The 22727-nt window shown below is 41.3% G+C and overlaps 1 protein-coding gene across 3 annotated transcripts in view; it reads right to left on the bottom strand.

Moving 5' to 3' along the window:
* LOC131907358 (chromatin remodeling regulator CECR2) overlaps window positions 1–22727 on the bottom strand; it is a 111311-nt gene that overhangs the window by 76321 nt on the left and 12263 nt on the right. The window lies entirely within an intron of this gene.

Here is a 22727-nt window from a genome sequence, read left to right as displayed (position 1 = left end):
ATGCCGTGGGGTTGGTGGGTGGGGTGGGTGGTGATGGTGGTGATATTTTATTTGTGTTAAAATGTGGTGATATTTTATTTTTGCTTTAATAAAGTTTGCCTGGAAATCAGAGGAAATAGCAAGCTATTTTAAGTAAACATAAAAGTCAGGCAGTGATAGCATATGTCCTTAATCACTTAGCAGAAAGGCTCTCTGTGTGTTTAAGGCCATACTAGGGAACAGAGCCAAGCATGGTGACACACGCCTTTAATCCCAGTACCAACCATAGAGACCTGGAGGTCTGTACAGACAGACAGTGACAAGAAAGTGAGGTAGCTAGGCTAAGGTAGCCAATGAGAGGGCGAACAGCAAGGCAATAAAGGCCCGGGCAAGACAGGAAGTGGTTCATATTTGGAAGCTGCAGAGCTGGTGAGGTAAGGTTGGCTGGTGGCTCTCCCTATTTCCCTGATCTCTAAGGCTTTCACTCCTATATTTGGCTCCGTGTTGTTTTTTTTTTTTTAATTTTTATTTTGCAATACAATTCAGTTCTACATATCAGCCACAGATTCCCTTGTTCTCCCCCCTCCCGCACCCCTCACCTTCCCCCCAGCCCGCCCCCCATTCCATTCTCCTCCAGGGCAAAGCCTTCCCCACAGACTGAGATCAACCTGGTAGACTCAGTCCAGGTAGGTCCAGTCCCCTCCTCCCAGGCCAAGCCAAGGGACCCTGAATAGGCCCCAGGTTTCAAACAGCTGACTCATGCAATGAGCACAGGACCCGGTCCCACTGCCTGGTTGCCTCCCAAACAGATCAGGTCAATCAACTGTCTCACCCACTCAGAGGGCCTGATCCAGTTGGTGACCCCTCAGCCATTGGTTCATATTTCATGTGTTTCCATTCGTTTGGCTATTTGTCTCTGTGCTTTATCCAACCTTGGTCTCAACAATTCTCGCTCATATAAACCCTTCTCATTCTCGCTAATTGGACTCCCAGAGATCCACTCAGGGCCTAGTCATGGATCTCTGCATCCAGATCCCTCAGTAGTTGGATGAGGTTTCTAGCTCGACAATTAGGGTGTTTGGCCATCCCATCACCAGAGTACGTCAGTTCGGACTGTCTCTCGACCACTGACAGCAGTATCTCTGTGGATTTCTGTGGGCCTCTCTAGCACTTTGCTTCTTCCTATTCTCATGTGGTCTTCATTTACCATGGTCTCCTATTCCTTGTTCTCCCTCTCTGTTGTTGATCCAGCTGGGATCTCCCGCTCACCCAAGCTCTCTTTCCCTCGACACTCGCCCTTCACTGCCTCCACTCATGTCCAGGCTGTTCATGTAGATCTCATTCCATTTCTCTGTCATTGGACGATCCCCGTGTCTTTCTTGGGGTCCTGTTTTCCAGGTAGCCTCCCTGGTGATGTGAGTAGCAATCCAGTCATCCTTGTTCCACATCTAGTATCCTGCTGGCTCTGTGTTTTTTATTTAATAAGACCATTTAGAAATTTGTCTCTGTCTCTGTCTCGCTCTCTCACTCTCTGTGCCCACAACAAATGTGCCCACAAACACAAATAAATAAATGTAAAATGCAAGAAAAAAAAAACTAACATAAAACAACAAAAGCCCAAGCAAGCTAAGAGTTCTAAAGTATTCTAAAGTGTTGGCTCAAATCTTTCCCCAGCTGGAAGTAGTGGCAAAAGCCTCTGATTACAGCACTTGGTTGGGATGCAGAGGCAGGTGGATCTCTATAAATTTTAGGCCAGCTTAGTCTACACAGCAAGTTCCATACCAGCCAAGGCTGCTGCATAGTAAAACCTGGTCTCAACATACAAACTTTTCCCACAACTCCTTTAGAATCCTTTCCAGTCTCTCTAAAATTGAGGTGAGCTCTCCTCACCTTAAACACCTCCTCAACTAAAGTCATTATGTCCGACTGTTTATAAAGAAACACCCCAGCCCCAGCCAAAGGATCTCTTCATTTTACTTTTCCCTATCAGATAGCTGGAGTCTTGGCACACTGTAGCCACTTGTTTCTTCAAACACTTCAGAATGAGCTCTGAATTTCTAAAGTTCTCTACAATCTAATAGTTAAACAGCAGAAAACTATTTCAACTTACTTTCATTACTACTCCCTTAAGGAATTTTAAATCTTCCCACCAAGCTGTTCCCAAACCAGGACTCTTACAACAGAATTGACTTTATAACCTATGGAGGCATCATCAGTTAGTCCCTTGAGGCAGTAATGAACAGTATTTGGATACCCACAGTTAACAATGCAATGAGAGGAAGGTCTCACAACCTACCTGACCGAATCAACATACAATTTAACATGCAGTAAGTATGAAATTTAAAATACTATCCCACATATAAATTACTCAAGATGTTTATTACACAAACATAAAGCATTCCTCTTAAACCTATGAACTATTATGGAGACAACAGCAAGTGTTTTTAGGGCTAGCAGTATTAATTCAGGGAGAAAGAATGTGTTTAGCATGGCCAGGGCAGAAGAGCTGATCCCTAAGACACTTCCCAAAAAGAAGTTTTCTAATAATGTCTAGAGCAAACCAGACTTACACACACACACACACACACACACACACACACACACACACACACCCCGTACCAGCCTACAAAATTTCACCCAAAGGTCAGTATAGCACATTTGTGGCTATCACTAACATATATCTGCCATGCAGGCTGACATGAAAAGTCAGAAAACCATATTCAGGATGACAAAGATAGATATGGTGTCACATGCCTGTAATTCCAGCACTCTTCTCATCCCTAAACTGGAGAGGTGGAGGCAGGACAATCAGAGTTCAGGGCCAGCCTTGCCTACCTAACAAGTTCAAGGCCAGGCCAGACCCCATCTCAAAAATCCAAAACCAAAAATAATTAAAATAAGTAAAATGAAATTAATTATTTTTAAAAATACAGGCTTAAGAACCAAGTGTTGGTGAGGATGTGGAGGGACTGGAACCCCGGTCACCCAGTGGTGGTGATGTGAGATGGTGAGGCAATCTTGAAAGACTAGCAATTCCTCAAAAAGTTACACAAAAACCACGTGGAATGAGAAATTCCACCCAGCTGGGCTGGTGACACAAACCTGTAATCCCAGCACTCAAGAGGCAGAGACAATCCGATCTCTGAGTTTGAGGCCACCCTGATCTATATAGCTAGTTCCAGTGTAGTAAAGAGTACATAGTCAGTCTCAATAAAACTAGTTAATGAATTATTTAAATTCCACTCCTGATACATGTTCAGGCCTATGCCCTCACACAAGCTCCAACAGAAACATTCGGAGCATGATGTGCAATAGCCAAAAAGTATATACAACTCAAAGGTCTGTCAACTAATAAATGTTTATACAAAATTTAAGTTTATCTATAAATGGAATATATATGGCAATAAAGGAGTGAAGTATTTTTTAAAACTTGTGATGATCTAGGTTTTTGTCATTGACATAAATTAGGGTAGTTACTTTTCTATTGCTATGTGAAGAGATGTGATGAACATATAAAGGAAAATATTCAATTTGGGGGCTCACAATTCCAGAAGGTTACAGTATATGACCATCATGGGGAGAATGACAATAAGCAAGCAGGCAGGGCACTGGAGCAGTAGCTGAGAGCTCACCTCTGATCCACAAGCACAGGCACAGAGAAAGATAACTGGGAATAGCCTGGACTTTTGAAACCTGGAAGTCCACACCCAGTGACACACCTCCTCCAAGGCCAGACCTCCTAATCCTTTCCAAACAGGGACCAAGCATTCTAATACATGAGCTTATGGGAGCCATTTTCACTCAGACCACCACGAAGGTTATCTGGGAAGACATCTGAACTAAGAATATGCCTTCATCAGACCTGCCTGTGGACAAGCTTGTTGGGCATTTTCTTGATTAATGATTGATGTGGGAGGGCACAGCCTACTGTTAGTGGTGCCAATGGGCAAGCAGCCCTGGGTTGTATTAGAAAGCAGGCTGATAGCTCTGGAGAGATGGTTCAGCAGTTAAGAGCACTGACTGCTCTTCCAGAGGTCCTGAGTTCAATTCCCAGCAACCACATTGTGGCTCACAACCAACTGTAATGATGCCCTCTTCTGGCCTGCAGAGACACATGTAGGCAGAACACTGTATACATATAAATAAAGATTTATTTAAAAAAAAAAAAAAGAAGAAGAAGAAGAAGCCGGGCGGTGGTGGCGCACGCCTTTAATCCCAGCACTCGGGAGGCAGAGCCAGGCGGATCTCTGTGAGTTCGAGGCCAGCCTGGTCTCCAAAGCGAGTTCCAGGAAAAGCGCAAAGCTACACAGAGAAACCCTGTCTCGAAAAATAAAAAAAAAAAAAAAAAAAAAAAAAAAAAGAAAGCAGGCTGAGGAGCTGGTGATGGCTCAGTGGTTAAGAGCACTGGTTGCTCTTCCAAAGGACCGGGGTTCAATTCCCAGCACCCACATAGCAGCTCACAACTGTCAGTAACCCCAGTTCCAGGGAATCTGGTACCCTCTCACAGACATACATGCAGGCAAAACACCAATGCACATAAAAATAAATAAATCTTAAAAAAAGAAAGAAAGAAAGAAAGAAAGAAAGAAAGAAAGAAAGAAAGAAAAGAAAAGAAAAGAAAAGAAAAGAAAAGGAAAGGAAAGAAAGCAGGCTGAGCAAGCCATTAATCAGTCATACTTCTCTGTGGTCCCTGCTTGAGTTCCTGCCTCCAAGGTCCTTCTAGATTCCTGTCCTGAGTTCCCTCAATAATGGACTGTGCTGAGGTGTTCAATCAGAGCAACAGAAAGCAAACTAGAATACCTGCTGAAACATGAATGGGCATTCAAAACACTCTGCTAAAAGCGACAGATGTCAGTCACAAGAATGCACATTTTGAATAATTCTACTCATGGGAAAAGTTCACTCAGCAAATTTCAAAGACACACCAGATTAGTGGTTTCCAGAAGATAGCAGGTAGGGACTGGATTACAGCCTGACTGCTAAAAGACTTTGAAGTTTATTTTACAGTTGATGAAAATGTCTTTAAATTTGACTGTGATGGTTACACACTTAAGAGTACATTAAAACCAATAAAATGTACTATTAATAGGTCAAATTAGCCAACCAGTGGCTGCCATGTCTTTAATTCCAGCACTTGGGAGGCAGAGCAGACAGATCTCTGTGAGTTCAAAGCTGGCCTGGTCTACAGAGTGAGTTCCAGGACAACCAAGGCTACACAGAGAAACTCTGTCTCAAAAACAAAACAAAACAAAACAAAACAAAAGAGTGAAATTAAGTTTGGTATCTCAATAAAGTATCCAAAAAGAAAAATTATTAAAATCTGTGAGATGCCAGAAAAAATGTGATTACTGTTACAAGTACCAAGAAACACTACTTATTGTTTCTAGGGGCTGGAAAGATGGCTCAATGGTTAAAAGTCTTGCAGAGGACTAAGGTTCATTCAGTTCTCAAAACCTACATGATGGTGGCTTATAACCATTTGTAACCCAGTTCCGGGGGATCCAGTATCCTCTTCTGACCTCCATGGGCACACATAAGCCAATCTAATAAGTCCTCTTTTCATATATATATATATATATTCATTCTATTGGTTTTGCTTCCCCATAGAACCCTGACTAGGAGTGAGCAAGATGGCTCAGTGGGTAAAAGCACTTGCCACATAGGCCTGATAACCTGAGTTCCATCCCTTGGACCCACATAAAAAGCTGGACTTGGGGACTGGAGAGATGACTCTGAGCTTAAGAGCACTTACTGATCTTCTAGAGGACCTGGGTTCAATGCACAGCACCACAGCACTCATATGGCAGCTTACAACCATCTGTAAAATTCCAGTCCCAGAAAAATCCTATGCCTTCTTCCAACCCTTTTAAGCACTGTGCACACAAAAGATGTACATACACACATGCAAGCTAAACACTCATACACATAACAAATAGTTTGAAGGGGGGAAAAAAGAAGGGAGGACTGGACGTAGTGACATTCATCTGTAATCCCAGCACTCCTACAGCAAGAAAGGAGGCAGAGGGGGGAAATCACCTAGGGACTGGAGGGCAAGCTAGTTTCTACATGGCAGAAACAGGAGAGACCCTGTTTTCAACAAAGTGAAACTCCTCTTGAATGACTCCTAAAATTGTTCTTGGGTCAAAGAACACACCAATGCCATCGAATGTGTGCCCGCGCGTGTACGTGTATATATACACACATACACACACACACACACACACACACACACACACCCCCCAAAGTTGTTTAAAAAAAAAACAAACCTGACTAATAGATCTTTTGTAATTCAATAGCTTTGAAGCATAAATATCATGGTCTTCATTTGAAATAGCTCAAAACTGAATACCCAAGACCAGAAGAAAATAATTCAACTTTTAACTTCAGTTTTCTGGTCTATGAAAGAAATAAAAAGGCATTCAAATTTGTAAGAGCTGAATGATGTTAAGTACATCTCACCCCTGATTAGACAGACACTCAGATTTTAAATTCTTTTATCTGTTTTTAGCAAAAACAGATGATGCACTTGGAAAGTTAGCAAAATGTATAGAAGATCACAGTGAGATCAATACTTAAGATCAGCAGTTCTGTCATGCTGACCAGAGTTTTATGTTGTAACCAATTAACAGCATAACAACAAATGCTACAACTTAAAAACAAATTAATTTATGCTCAATCAAATAAAGCAGTTAATCTGTTTTTCAGCATGCAACAATGTAATGATGCTAAATAATTCAAAACATAAAAATAACAGGCAGTGGTTGACTACAATGATTTGACTTATGCAGCTGTAATTATTCCCAAAGTCACTTGAGAACTCAGTAGTAACTCTGCAAGACTCCAAAGCTCCAATGCACAAAGGTGATGTAAATTTCTCTTTTCCTCCCCACTGGCTGTTTTCACTGGTTCAGAGGTTCAAGTTGAGAAACCAGTCAGGATGCAAAAAGTATAATTTCGTCTTGAACTAGAACACTTCCTCAGTATTAATATCTGAATGAAAAGCCTAGCTCAAAGAGAAAGAGGGCAGGAGAGGAAAAGCAATCAATCACAGTCTGAGAGATAGAGCACTGGGGTGGGTGCAGTGGGTGGAGGTGGGAAAGGATCAGAGATAATTGAGTGTGATGAACTACAAGGGTTGATGGAAGATAAATTGGCTGATAGACCAGCATGAAGAATTAGGAGGAAAACAAAGCATGCCAGATGGAAGAACTACAAAGGACATGTGGACACAGAATGGGGGGTGGTGTGGGTGGGTGTGCTAAGCTAGGGGGATCAGGTGCAGAAAGGTAGGGCTACTTTTGTAGATGAGTGTGTACAACCTTTCTTAGGAACCTTCAATCCCAGGGGGTGGGGGTCGGGGGTGGGGTTTGTTCTTTATTTTTGTTTAAAAGGAAGAGTTTCTCTGTGTGGCTCTGGCTGTCCTGGAACTTTACAGACCAGGCTGGCCTCAAACTCAGATATCCGCCTGCCTTTGCCTCACAAGAGTGCTGGGATTAAAGGCATGCACCACCACCAAAATGTGAGGACACATAGATCAAGAATGTAGGTCAGTACAGCACTTCCCTGGAACACACAAGGCCCTTTGTTTAATTCAAAATAACAGAAAAACAAAAAATCCAATGTGAATATATGGTTTGTGTACATTTTATCATATAGTACCACATTGAAGAAAGTTGGCCAGTTTAATACACCCAACCTATGGAAGATATATGGCAGATTTTTAAAAAAATGGCAACAGGAGCCGGGAGGTGGTGGCTCAGCACTTTAATCCCAGCACTTAGGAGGCAGAACCAGGTGGATCTCTGTGAATTCAAGGCCAACCTGGTCTACAGAGCAAGATCCAGGACAGGCACCAAAACCACACAGAGAAACCCTGTCTCTAAAACAAAAAAAAAAAAAAAAAAAGGAAAGAAAGAAAAGCAACAGCAGCAGCTGAGGCAAGAGGATCTGGAGTTCCATGCTACCCTAAGCTGCCCAGCAAGACCTTGAAGGTAATTGGAAAATGGCAAATTCTAAGACAGTCTAGAAGGCACAGTCCCACCAGCCTTGGAACCAGACACAGATACAGCAGAGTTTTGGGAAATATTACAAGTGAAAGTTAAGAACTCTTGCTGGAGGCCCCAAGTGGTGGTGCACTCCTTTAATCCCATCACTCAGGAGACAGAGGCAGGAGGATCTCTATGAGTTTGGTCTGCAGAGTTCCAGGACAGCCACTGCTACAGAGAAACCCTGTCTTGAAAAAACAAATAAGCAAACAAAAAGAACTCTAAGAAAAAAGACAGCTGCAAGAACAGATGGACAAGGTTGGCAGAGAGATGTAGAATTCTAAGGAAAAACTGAAACAACTATATCCCTTGAGTAACAATGTAACAAAACTGAGGAAGGCCTTTGACCGGTTCATTGGCTTGGAAACAGCTGGATAAGAAAACAGTATGAGCCGAGCTTGAGGACACTGCAATACAAACCCCAGAAACTGAAAGAGAGAGAGCACACCAATTACCAGGGTCTAGAATTGAGTGGATAGATGGGAGGAGAAATTACAAACTAAAGATGTTGCCAAGTCTTCAACTAGTCTTCCGTTCTTCCATCTAGTCTATACCTAACATTTCCAAGTCTTTTTGATCCAAGCAGATATTCTATTTCCATTACATTCCATTTTTGCATTTAGGAGGCCCAGATGGATCTTTCACACTGCAATGGACAGCAGGAACCAATGGACTCATTCCAAAGTGCTAAGCCTCCATCTGCAGCCTTCTGTCAATTCTCTCCATCCCTTCTGCCCTATTCCCAATTTTTTACATATACCCATTGCACAAGTAATCAGTTTCCTTCCCATTAGTACAGGAAAAATGATTATCCCCAAAACGAGTAATGCCTTTATATTATTCTCATCATCCAAAAATATTACTGTATCTAATGCTAAAAGCCAAATTAGGCACCACAAAGTACAACACAGACATAGATGTCCAAACAAGGGAGGCCAGTTAGATGGCTCAGTGAGTAAAAATGCTTACAGAGCAAACCTGATAACAGACCTCTCCCCCATTCTCCCCTGACCTCCACACAAGCACCATGTAACATTTTATCAATACAGACCACACCCACAGGCATGCACGCTCACAAACTGGCTTTAAGTGCTGATTCAGGCTACCTACTGACTGCTAGGTCTGGCTTTCCTGGTTCTAATCACAATTCAACTAGACTTAAATTATCTCTAACATCCTTTGCAGCTAGTACCTTCTATAGTTCTCTAACAATGGAACAGAAAGAATAGAAAGATAAATGTGTACTTTCCAGAATATATTACAAACTCACTATAAAGAGACAACACAGAAATTTTAAAAAGGCATAAGGAGTAAGACGAACGTTCTCAATCAATCCTAGCACTTGTCAGGCTGAGTCTGGGCTACATAGGAAAAACCTGGCTCATAAAAACTGGGAGAAGGGGGGCTGAGTTTAGCAAAGAAAAGACATGCCAGCAATAAAAGGTTATTTTTATTATATAAGTATAATGATTAGAAACTAAATAAATAAATGACAGGCATGGTGATCCAGCCCTCTGGAGGCAGAGGCAGGTGGATCTCTGTGAGTTCCAGGTCTAGTCTACAAGGAGAGTCCCAGGCCAGCCACAGCTACACAGTGAGACCTTGTGTTGAAACAGGAAGGATGGAGGTAATGGAAGAACAGAAGGACAGATGGGAAGAAGAGATGAAGGGAGGGAAGGTACATTATTCTTCCAGAAATAGAGCTACACTGTAAGTTTCATGTCAGTTCTGGGATTCACAAAAAGTGAGAAGAGGGCTGAGGTTGTAACTCAGATCACCACATGCTTGCCTAGCATGCATGAAACTCTGGGTTCCATCCCGAGCTCCACATAAACTGGACATGGTCACTTACAAACCCAGCATTTGGGAGGTAGAGACTAGAGGATCAAAAGTTCAAGTCATCCTTGGCTACAGAGCAGATCTGAGGCCAGCCTGTGGTACTCTGTCTCATAAGGACAGAAAGGAAAGAGGGGGGTATGTTTGTGTGTACGTGTGCCTGTCCTTGAGAGGTTTACTATGGAAATTATACAAATATCTGCTGTCCATTATATCTAAAGAAACATTTGGCCAGACAGCTAACCATTAAGAATACAAATACAGATAAATAAAGCAAGCAGAGATTGTGCTTTATCTGCCTGCACATTCATTTTTGTTGTTGTTTTAGTTACTTTGGAGGAAAGGTCCTATGTAGACTAAGCTCACCTAAGCTGAATAGTGAGCTGGAATCACAGGTGTGGCCACATAGTGGGCAGTTTGTCCTTTTAGGAAGTTTATTCTGTTTCTTCTTCCAACTATGCAGTATTTTTTTTTTTTTTTGTAACTAGGATATATAGAGATATTGAGACAATGATAGCTATTGGGTATACAAGTGACCTACCCTGATCTGATCCCTGATCTGATAAAACTCAACTTTGAGAGAAAACATACAATAAACTTACAAAGATAACTCCAGAACAAGAAAATATAATAATAAAATGCCAGGGAATTATTGGATTGGGAAAACAGGGGTACGATTTTAAACAAACACATTAATATTTTTGAAGCTAGGTAGTAAGAATCTGTTATATTACTCTCTCTGCAATGCTATTTACAGATATAAAACTGAGTTATAGAGCGTTGAGACAGACAATCAGGACATGTTTCAATCACTGAGATGGCCTCTCACTGAGACCTGAAAACCACTAACAGCCCCTATGGCACTCCGTTTATGAGAGTAACAAAACTGATGTAGGTGGAGGATGAATTTAAGAGAGTATGGCACAGGTGAGCAGATTTCATGGATCTGGCTTGCATTCTAATGTAAAAGAAAGCCATTGTGAGGTTTTGAGAAGAAATCTATTTGCTGTGGTCTAAGGGTGAAGCTCGTGCTTAGCATGAGTGAGGCTCACTTTCAACTTCAGCAAAGTAAAAAAAAAAAAAGTGTCTACACTTTGCTTTTGTGGGATTTGCTTATTTACCTGAGATCAGACTCAGGACTTCCCACATGGTAAACAAGTCTTCTACCACTGAATCAAATCCTCAGTTCTTATATTCCCTGGTGGTTTTAATTCCAATGTAATAAATACAAACACTAAAGTAACCTAAAATATATCTATTTAGCAAAGGAAGAATTAGTATTTTGACAACATCTTTACCTGAGCTGATACATTAATTTATGACTCTAAGCACATCAATCTAAGAGTACTATTTCAGTACTTGGAAAAGGAGTTCAGAATGGGTGAATCACCAAGTATAGTGTATGTACTTATGTCAATGCCTGAAATTCAGTGAGGGAGGGAGATAAGAAAACATTCCAGGCGCAAGAGAAATTATAGAATGAATTACAAATTCTGTTGGCTCACACCATCTTATAATTTCCGTTCTGGGTGACCTCATCTGGCATCCAAGCATGTACTTGGTGCACAGACACACATGCAGGTTAAATAGTCATACACATAAAACAAATCTTTAGGGGTTGGGGATTTAGCTCAGTGGTAGAGCGCTTGTCTAGCAAGCGCCAAGCCCTGGGTTCAGTCCTCAGCTCCAGGGACGACAACAAATCTTTAACCACAATCAACCAAGACATAGAACCCAGTCCTAATGGATCATCTATAATACAACTCCTGAACCTAAGACTCTGGGATCACTGAGAGGGTGGAAAGACTGTAAGAGTCAGAGGATCAGGAAATTTACGGTGAGACTGTGTCTCCTACAAATGTCAGAACCTACACCCATGAAGTCTCACCAACATGACTACCTAAACATGAGCTGCACAAAAAATGCTAATGTGAACAGGGGAAAGTTCTGAGGCCTCTACCTCTAGGTCTAGACTTGGCTCTGTGCTTTTGAGGCAGGCTCTGTGACTGAGTTCATTAATAATATCCAGATACTTATAGAGATTCTCTGTAAGACAGGGGTTCTCTATGCAGCTCTTGCTGTCCTAGAACTCTACATAGACCAGACCAGGCTGGCCTTAAACTTAACAGACATCTACCTGTCTCTGCATCCTGAATGCTGGGATTAAAGGTGTGTGTCACCATGCTGAGCTGACAATGCATCTAATCGGTTCTCTACAAAGACTTACAAACTAGGGAATGCCGAGAGTGGCAGAAGTGTCTTCTCCAGCACACCAACTGGTTATCTAATACCAAATAGTCCAAACCATACATGTAAGTGACACTACACAGACTGAGCAGGCTGTACCTGTGTATTTAGGAATATATATGTATTTAACAACAATTAATGGGGAAAAAAAGGCCAAGAATTTGAACAAGGGCAAGGAAGGGTATTTGGAAATGTTTAGAGGAAAAAAGGGGAAGGAGGCAATGGTATAGTAGTATTATAATCTCAAAAACTAAAAAAAATTTAAAAAATAAATCTTAAGACATAACCAAAAAAAAAAATTAATTCACATTTCACCAGACAGGTGAGTAGCTAATAAACACAAGAAAAGTTAAAAGTTAAAAAAAAAAAGAAAGAAAGATAAAGTATTAACTTTTATGGAGTGTCAAAAGTGCTCTGAAATGTTTGTTTTCCAGTGTCAGAATACATTGAGTAACAATCAATTTACAAGTTACCTCAATTTTATTGAGGCTATAATTCAGGTACTACTGATTTTACTTTATAGACATGGCCACGGGCAATCAGGGGTTCTTTTTACCACAATATGAATTATTAATATCGTTGTTTCACAACAATATTGACGTTACAAAATGGCTACAGAGGGGTTAAAGAGATAGTAGGGTTCAAACAGGCTAATTGAAGTCAGGATCAGAGAACTGATACAGAGTCAGAATCAGCATGGTGATGCCACCATCCCTGCCCTTAGGAGGCAGGGGCAAGCAGATTTGAGTTCAAGGTCAGCCTGGTCTACAGAAGAACTAGGTCTCAAAGGAAAGGAAAAGAGAAAGTAGAGGAGACAGGAAAGGAAAGAATGAAAAGAGGAGAGAGGAAGGAAGGGGAGAGGAAGAAGGAAAGGGAGGAGAGGGGAGGGGCGGTGGGTGGGCAGGCAGGCAGACATAGAAAAGGACATTAACAAATTCATTTAATTATCCATAACACCCCAAAGTAGGAGAAAATAAAAATATCTGGGCCGGGTTGTGGTGGTAAACGCCTTTAATTCTAACACACAGGAAGCAGAGGCAGGCAGAACTCTGTGAGTTCGAGACCAGCCTGGGCTACAGAGTGAGTTTCAAGACAGCCAGGGATATATAGAGAAATCCTGTCTCACACACACACACCCCAAAAAAATCTAGCAAATAAGTAGCAGCAAAGCCAACCAAGGAATAACATTTAGTCAGAAACTGAATATACACAAAGGGGGAAAGGATGGTATACCTAAAGGACACACACCTGAAGAATGCCCAGAGGACACTAGAATATGAGTGTCTAGATTTTTTTAAGTAAAGAAATAGTATATTATAAAGCCCAGAAAATAAAGTACCATCGACAGACAAATCCACTGTGACAAGGGCAGACTAAGGAGACAATTGAATGTAATGTGCTGTGTTGAACATTTATTTTTATGTGCATTGGTGTTTTACCTCACCTAAAGATAAAAAAGATATAGAGAAAAGAGAAATGCAAAGGTGCAAGCTTGGAGGTAGGATAATTGGGACTGGTGTTCTACTCTAAGCCTTTTCCTACACCACAAAAGAGGTCTGTCCATGTCCCACCCAGGATGACCTCATCAGCTCACAGTTCAGGTTCCTGTCTGTGGTCTTCCTACTTTAACGTGCATTCAAATCACATGGACACTGTGTTTAAATGCTGAACCAAATTCAGTAGCTCCAGAAGGAGGCCTAGACAATAACATCTCACAGGCTCACTTAAGATTTTCTGAAGACTACAGGTGGGATAATAGCATCTGGTTCAGTTCTGTCCAATTCTGGCTCATTATTTTATGATTTCTTAGCCTGTATCAAATCCTACAAGCTACAATATCATAAAAATATTGTCTTATAAACACTAAATGAGATAATTCATATATTCACAACCCCTCGCACATACTGAATGTCTGGTGACTAATAACAGCTAATATTGTGTCCAAGTGCACTTGTTTGTGATTGGAGAGTGTGTAGAGGTCCGAGGACAACTTTCCAGAATCCATTCTAATTTTAGGTGAGTTTTAAATTTTTTTACTGATTATTGTGTATGTGCACAGCATGTGTGAGTGAAGCTGCTCTTCTCCACAGAGTTGTAAAGAAAGTGCATCCCAATGGTCTGAAATCTCTATAAACTGCCACTCCTTCAGGTAACAACTCTTCTCAATGCCAAGTCTGTATTCACAACCACCTACTGCAAAATTAGAATTAAACTGTCCCCTAAGAATCTTAACATGACCTGTACTTCTCAGGCCACCATCTCACGTAGCCTTGTTCTTTGCCCATTCTATAGCAAAGTGAACTTTCTATGCTACAAAGATTAGTTTGTACTTAATAAACAAATATTTACACTGTATACAGACTATACCCTAGGCCTGCTTCAAATAGATTTCATTGCTGTCCCTTGCTTAAACTTCAACTGCTACCGTGTACAGCAATTTTCAAACAATGTTTCTAACCCTATCCATTTTATATATTTAGGGATTTGAGGTTTGGTTGGTGTTTTGCTTGTCTGTTTGTCTTGTGTCTTGTTCTGGTTTGAGACTGAGTCTCTCTATGAAACCTTGGCTGGCCTAGAACTCCCTAGGTAAACCAGGCTGTCCTTGAACTCACAGAAATTAGACTTGCCTCTGCCTCCCAGTGCTAGGATTGAAGGTGTGCACCACCACACCCAGCCTGTGGCTATTTTTGAAACAAGGTCTAGTATATCATCCCAGGTTGCTCTCAAACTCACTATACAGCTAAAGATGACTTTCAACTCTTTGAGTCTCCTTAATGCTAAGATTATAGGTGTGTACCACTACACCTGGTTTATGCAGCACTGGGATCAAAAGTGTGCGTCACGACTCCCAGCCCCCACTATGGTTCCTTTGTTTGTTTGTTTGTTTGTTTGTTTTTTGAGGCAGGGTTTCTATGTCTAACAGCCCTGGCTGTCCTGGAACTCACTCTGTAAACCAGGCTGTCCTGGAACGCACAGAGATTCACCTGCCTCTATCTCCCCAGTGCTGAGAGATTAAAGGCATATGCTACCACCACCCTGCAGAAGCTATCTTTCTTAAGGTCAAGTAACTGAAGAGAAATGTAATATCACTACCCAAACTGGGCGGTGGGGGCACATGCCTTTAATCCCAGCACTAGGAAGGCAGAGGCAGGAGGATCTCTGAGTTCTAGAACAGCCATGGCTGTTCCCCAGAGAAACTCTGTCTTGGAAAAAACAAAAAACAAAACATTTCCTGCTTTTCTTAAGGACCTGAGTTTGATTCCCAACACCTACACTGGAGGCCTCACAACCAACTGTAACTCTAGATCCAAGGGATACAACAGCCTCTTCTGGTCCCCTCAGGCACTCATATACAAACAAATAAAAACAGAATAATGGAGTATCTTAGTTAGGGTTTCTACTGCTGTGTAGAGACACCATGACCATGGCAACTCTTATAACGGAAAACATTTAATTGGGGCTAGCTTACAATTCAAAGGTTTAGTCCACTGTCATCATGGCAGGAAGTATGGTGGTGTGCAGAAAGTGTGCATGGTGCTGGAAAAGGAAAGGAACCAAGAGTTCAACATCTGGATTGCCATTTTCATTCAAACCACCACATGGAACTATGTATTCCCAGCATACACCCAGCAGCTCACAATCATCCCCAATTCTAGTCCCAGATTTGGGGGCTTCTGATCTCCAAAGGCATCCGGCTCCCACACACTGCATATACATCCATGCAGGCAAAAGTCAAATACAAAAAATAAATAAATTTAGTTTTAAACAAATATTTAGGAATCACATACTATTACTAATTATTAGTACTACTAAGTTTATTGAGATCTGTGTTGTTTCAAATCTCATTGTAACTCCAAGGAGTAAGTAAGCAATGAACAACTATGCCAATAAAAAAGCTGAGACTCAGAAAGCAAACAGTTTGTCCTGAACTTGAGCATTGTGTGCAGTAGTGTTACTCCAATCAGCAATGGTTTCTACAACTTGAAGTACAAATCATTCTACCCATTTTACCTATTATGAGAATAACCAACTTTACTTCAACCCACTTAAAACTATTCTAAGCTACTTTTGCAGTGGCATTGATGACACAGACTCACAGATGAGAGGAGAGAAACATAGAAGGCTTCTGTGATAACCCTACCCCACCCCATTCCAAAAAAAGAACCAGCCTAGACAGCCATGGAAGAGAAGAGTTTTGTTGTTGTTGTTGTTTTCTCTTTCTTTCTTTCTTTCTTTCTTTCTTTCTTTCTTTCTTTCTTTCTTTCTTTTTCTTTCTTTCTTATTTCATGTGCATAGGTTTTTGCCTGGGTGTATATCTATCTGTGTGAGGATATCGGATCCTCTTGGAACTAGAGTTACAGACAGTTCTATGAGTTGCCATGTGGGTCCTGGGATTTGAACCGGGACCTCTGGAAAAGCAGTCAGTGCTATTAACTGCTGAGCCATTTCTCCAGCCCTGAAGAAAACTTTTAAAAACTGTGACAAGGATGAATGCTGAAGTGTAGCTCTCCACAATTAATGGCTTCTGGCAAGAAGAGGGGCAGGGGAAGGACTCAGTTTTCTTTAAGGGGCTGGCCACCAGGAGTTAGACCATGCTCCAGTGAGAATATGGGCCACACAAATTAGACTTTGTTGTTGTTGTTGTTGTTGTTGTTGTTGTTGTTCTTCTTCTTCTTCTTCTTCTTCTTCTTCTTCTTCTTCTTCTTCTTCTTCTTCTCCCTCCTTCCCTCCTTCCTTCCTTCCTTCCTTCCTTCCTTCCTTCCTTCCTTCTTCCTTCTTTTTTGGGGGCAGATCACAAGGGAGGGGAGGTGGACCCAGGAGAACTAGGATACTCACATTTGCCAAACTGTGGAACCAACCTAGATGTCCAACAACAGAGGAATGAACAAAAAGATATGGTATATAGGCAAGAGGTTTTTTTTTTTTTCAGTCATAAAGAACAAAGAACTAGTGAGGCAGCTAGGTAATAGGTGTATGCTTCCTGTAGTGGTTGGAATGAGAATGGCCCCACAGGCTCACATTTTTGAATGCTTGGTCCCCAGTTAGTGGAACTGTTTGGAAAGGATTAGGAGGTGTAGTATTGTTGGAGGAAGTGTTCTCACTAGGGGCAGGTTTTGAGGTTTCAAAAGCCTAGGCCATTCCCAGTTAGCTCTCTCTCACTTCATATTTCTAGCTCAAAATGTAAACATGCTCTTGGCTACTGCTCCAGCACCATGCTTGCCTAGTGCCATGTTCCTACCATGACAGTCATGGAATCACCCTCTGAAACTGTGATCCCAAATTAGAGGGCTTCTTCTGTAACTCAATAAAAAAGCCAAGGTGGAAGTATCTACTAAAATACTGTGAGAACGTCTCAGGATATTTGAATATAGATTGCTAACTACATGTCACTATACTTATTGTTACTTTGCCAAATGTGAACATGATTTTATGGCCATGGTGAAAATAGAAGGTTCTTATTCTCAGACGTGCATGCCAAATTATTGAAAGGTGAAGTGTCAATTCGCAACCTGGCTCACAAAAGCAAAACAAAAGCTGAAGTCTCAAAATGTTAATAATAACTGGTGAATCTAAAGTTAAAAAACATAAAAAGGCTCAATTATGTTTGTTTTTTAATTTCCCTGCATGCTTAAAATTCTTCAAAACAAAAAGGAAAAATGAGAATTGAGCTCTGCAATAGGGCTAGATGAATCTTCCAAGAAAGTTTTTTTTATTAATTATATTCAGACACTAAAAAGAGCTGATACTTCAAACACTTTTAAAAAAAAAAAATCAGCTTTTTTGTCTGTTTCTTTGTTCATTTGTTTTGGGGCAGTGTCTCTCTATGTAGCCCTGGCTGGCCTTGAATTCAAAAAGATCCACCTGCCTCTGCCTCTTGAGTGCCAGAATTAAATGCGTGCTCCACCAGACCTGAGACACTGCCACCTTGTTTTTATAAATGAGAGGTGGGTGTGATGGCACACACCTTTAATCCCAGCACTATGGGAGGCAGAAGCAGGCAGATTCTTGGGAGCTGGAAGCCAGCCTGGACCAGGATACCCAAAGCTACATAGTACACAACCAGTCCTTAAAAAAAATTTAGCCGGGCGGTGGTGGCGCACGCCTTTAATCCCAGCACTCGGGAGGCAGAGCCAGGCGGATCTCTGTGAGTTCCAGGCCAGCCTGGGCTACCAAGTGAGTTCCAGGAAAGGCGCAAAGCTACACAGAGAAACCCTGTCTCGAAAAACAAAAAAAAACAAAAAAAAAATTTTTTTAAAAAATAAAAGCCAGTGAGTGTGGTGGCACATGCCTTTAATCCCAGCACCAGAGAGGCAAAAACAGGTGAATCTCTGTGAATTCAAAGCCAGCCTGATTTACAAAATGAGTTCCAGACAGCCAGGGCTGTTACACAGAGAAACCCTGTCTCAAAACAACAATAAAAATCAAATACTGTAGTAGCACATGCCTGAAAATTCCAGCACTGAAGAAGTGGAAGCAGGAGAGTCAAAATTTAAGGTGGTCTTTGGCTACACAGCAAGTTTGAAATGCATCTGAGTTGTCATTTTACAATTATTTTTATATATGTTATATAAATTACACATATTAAGTCAACTGGCAGCACTTGATATACTACTGTCTATAGATCTTACTCATTTTTAATTCCTTGACTTTGATAACTGTACTATGGTTATATAAGACAATGCCTTTAAGGCACAAAATGATTGAAGATGGCTGTGTTCAAGGCCAACCAGGAACTACATACACAGTGAGGCTCAGTCTCAAAAACAAACAATAAAAAAGCAGTAGTCTCACAAATATTGAACAGAAAGAAACTAAAAAAAGGAACTATTCCAAGCTTCAATAACTCAACAATTAACCCTGAAACTGCACAAGTGGGGCTGGTGAACTAGCTCAGCAGTAAAAGCACTCGCCTGGTAAGCTGACAACTCTTGTTACAGACACTGTCTAGAGGCTGGAGAAAGAGCCAGATGAGTTAAAGTGCCTGTGGGAGCCTGAGGACCTGAGTTCAGATCTCAAGCACCTGTGTCCCAAACTATGGTGGAGAAAAAGAGAGGAAGACACTTGACGTCCACTTCTGGCCCCCACCACACACGTGAGTGCATAACCTCAGCACCTGAGCATGCACACACACACCCCTACACCAGTCATGACAGTTATGGCGGAGAGTAATTCTTCATCCTCTTAAAACTTTTCCCCGGGAATTCTTTTTCCCGCCACCCTTTTTTTTTTTGGGGGGGGGGTAGTATTTTTAGTCTCTGTCTCTGCCTGCCTGCCATCCTCTCCTCCCTTCTCATGATCCTTAAACCTTCCATCCACCCTTCACATTCACTCATATATAACCTGCTCCAAGTCTCAAGTAACGGCAGCTCTCCACTGGTATTTTCCTATACTTTCCTGCACCATTGGGGAATAAAGAATTCATTTGTGACCATGTGACTGCTTATTAACATCCATAACTGTGCTGTCACACAGGCCAGGAACTTTCTTGGATTTATGTGTTACATACAGAGATCCTGTCTAAAAGAAATCCCAAAACAAACAAAACATCACATTTTGCACAAAAGAATTCTTCTAAAACCTTGCTTGCCTGCTTCCTGAAGAATTATGGCCAACGAGCCTGACAATTGAGACTTGATGCAATGCTGCCTATATCACTTCGACCAACCTCATTTTCTAATGAGGTTCCATAAGAGAAGAACTCTCATTATCTGACTAGCCATGCTGACTTGGCCTGAGCCCCAAGTCCCAGAACACTTCCCTCACAGCATAACTACCTGTCTCTGAACTTCTACTGTGCCCATTCTCTCCTATCAACTGCTTTGCAAATAAAGGTTTTACACTGTATTATCACTGCCCTCCCCAGAAAAACAATAAAATAACAACTTGATTCACAAATCTCAGCAACTTTAATAAGGGCAACATTAAGCAGAAAGAATGTAAACTGTGTTCAAATTTATACTTGTAGAGCCAGGAATGATGGTACACACCTAATCCCAACATTCAAGAGGCAGAAGCAGTTGGGTCTCTGAGTTTGAGTCCAGTCTGGTCTACAGAGCAAGTTCCAGGACAGCCAGAACTACACAGAGAAACCTTGTCTCAAAAACCAAAACCAAACAAAATCCTAGGCTACATGGCAAGTCTGAGGCAACTTGAGCTGCATTCAACTCTGTCTAAAAACATAATACTAATAAAAAAAGGGGCTGGCAAGATGGCTTAGCAGGTACAGATACTTGCCTGACAACTTTAATTCAATCTCTGGGACCTTACATGATGCAATGGGAGAACCCACTCCCATAAATTATCCTCTGACCGCTCTACACATGCACCGTGACATGTGTGTCTATCCCCAAGTAAATAAATAAAGTACTTTTAAAACAATTCTTAAGGATAAGGGAGCTAGAAAGATAGTTCAGTGGTTAAGAACTGTTGTGAGATATTTGATTATTCTGTGTAAAGATTTATCAGCCCCACATTGGGTGCCATTTGTAGAGGAATTTTTCTTTGGGCTGCCAGTTCACAAAAAAAGCTCCAACATGGAGATTTATTATTAATTATGAAAGCTAAACAGCCAATAGCTAGGCAGGAGGTATAGCACAGACTTCTGGACAGAGAGCTCTGGGAAGAAGAAAGGTGGAGTTGCCAGCCTGATGCAGAAGGAACAAGACGTGTAGGAGAGGTAAAAGCCACGAGTCACGTGGCAACATGCAGATGAATAGAAATGGGTTAATTTAAGTTTTAAGAGCTAATAGGGCACGCTAAGCTATAGGCTGAGCTTTTATAATTAAATATCTCCACATCATTTTTTTGTGAGCTGACAGCCCAAAGAAAAATCTGTCTACAGAGAACCTACTGCTCTTACATAGGACTCAAAATTCAGTTCCGAGCACCCAAAATGCACAGCTCACAATTGCCTGTACCACCAAGCTCCAAGGGAGTCCGATGCCATCTTCTGCTGAGGGTAGCTGTACTCGTAATGCACATATAAACACACAGATATATAATAATTTAAGTCTTTTTTTTTCTTTGTAGTTCTGGCTGTCCTAGAACTCACTATGCAGACCAGGCTAGCCTCCAATGCAGAGATCCACCTGCCTCTGTTTCCCAAGTGCTGAGATTAAAGGTGTGTGCCACACATTCCACTCAAATTAAGTTAAAAATTAAAAAAAAAAAAAAAATTAAGGAGCCAGGGAGATGGTTCACCAAGTTAACATACTACTAATCCTGGTGACCTGAATTCTATCCCAAGGACACACATGTGGAAGGAGAAAACTGACTCCAGAAAGTTGAATTCTGTCCTCCATACATATGCTATGGCATATGATCGGGCACACAAAATAAATTTAAAATAGTAATAATAAGATGGAGTGGTGGTACACACTTTTAATCCTAGCACACTGGAAGCAGAGGCAGGCGGATCTCTATGAGTCTGAAGCCAGTTGATTTCCAAGACATCTAAGGAAACACATAGTGAGATGCTGTCTCAAAAACAAAAGTAAAACTAATAACTTATAGCCAGGTGGTGGTGGCACACACCTTTAATCCCAGCACTCGGGAAACTGAGCCAGGCGGATCTCTGTGAGTTCGAGGCCAGCCTGGTCTACAAAGTGAGTTCCAGGACAGGCTCCAAAGCTACTCAGAGAAACCCTGTCTCGAAAACAAACAAACAAAACAAACAACAAAAAAACTTTATAATTAATAATCAAAAATTAAATTATTGTTTATTATTACTATTATTATTGGCTGTGGTTACACACACTTGGAATCCCAACACTTGAGACAGAGGCAGAAAGATCACTGTAAATTCAAGGCCAGTCTGGTCTACATAGCAAGTTCAGGCCAGCCAGGACTACAGAGTAAACAATGTCTCAAAATAAATAAGGGGCTAGAGAGATGGCTCAGTGGTTAAAAGCACTGGCTGCTCTTCCAGAGGACCCCAGGTTCAATTCCCAACAACCACATGGCAGCTCACAATTGTCTGTAACTTCAGTTCCAGGGGACAACCTTACACAGACACATGCAGGCAAAACACCAATGCACATACAATAAAAATAAATAAATCGGGCTGGAGAGATGGCTCAGAGGTTAAGAGCACTGACTGCTCTTCCAGAGGTCCTGAGTTCAATTCCAGCAACCACATGGTGGCTCACAGCCACCTAATGAGATCTGGCTCCCTCTTCTGGTCATACATGCTGTATACATAATAAATAAATAAATCTTTAACAAAAAAAAAAAAAAATAAAAAAAATAAAAATAAATAAATAAATAAATAAATAAATAAATAAATAAATAAATAAATCAATCGCAGGGCAGTGGTGGTGTATGTCTTTAATCCCAGCACTTGGGAGGCAGAGGCAGGCTGATCTCTAAATTCAAGGCCAGCCTGTTCTACAGAATGAGTTCCAGGATAGCCAGGACTACACACAGAAACCCTGTCAGGAAAAACAAAATAAATAAATAAATCGTTTAAATTAAAAATAAAGTAAAAGTAAAACTTTTTTTACTTTTTTTTTTTTTTTTTCCGAGACAGGGTTTCTCTGTGTAGCTTTGCGCCTTTCCTGGAACTCACTTGGTAGCCCAGGCTGGCCTCGAACTCACAGAGATCCGCCTGGCTCTGCCTCC

The sequence above is a fragment of the Peromyscus eremicus genome, chromosome 3, assembly GCF_949786415.1.
Source record: "Peromyscus eremicus chromosome 3, PerEre_H2_v1, whole genome shotgun sequence".
NCBI classification, from domain to species: Eukaryota; Metazoa; Chordata; class Mammalia; order Rodentia; family Cricetidae; genus Peromyscus; species Peromyscus eremicus.
Note: the sequence above shows the minus strand (reverse complement) of the source record. Positions and strands in the feature narration are given on the sequence as shown.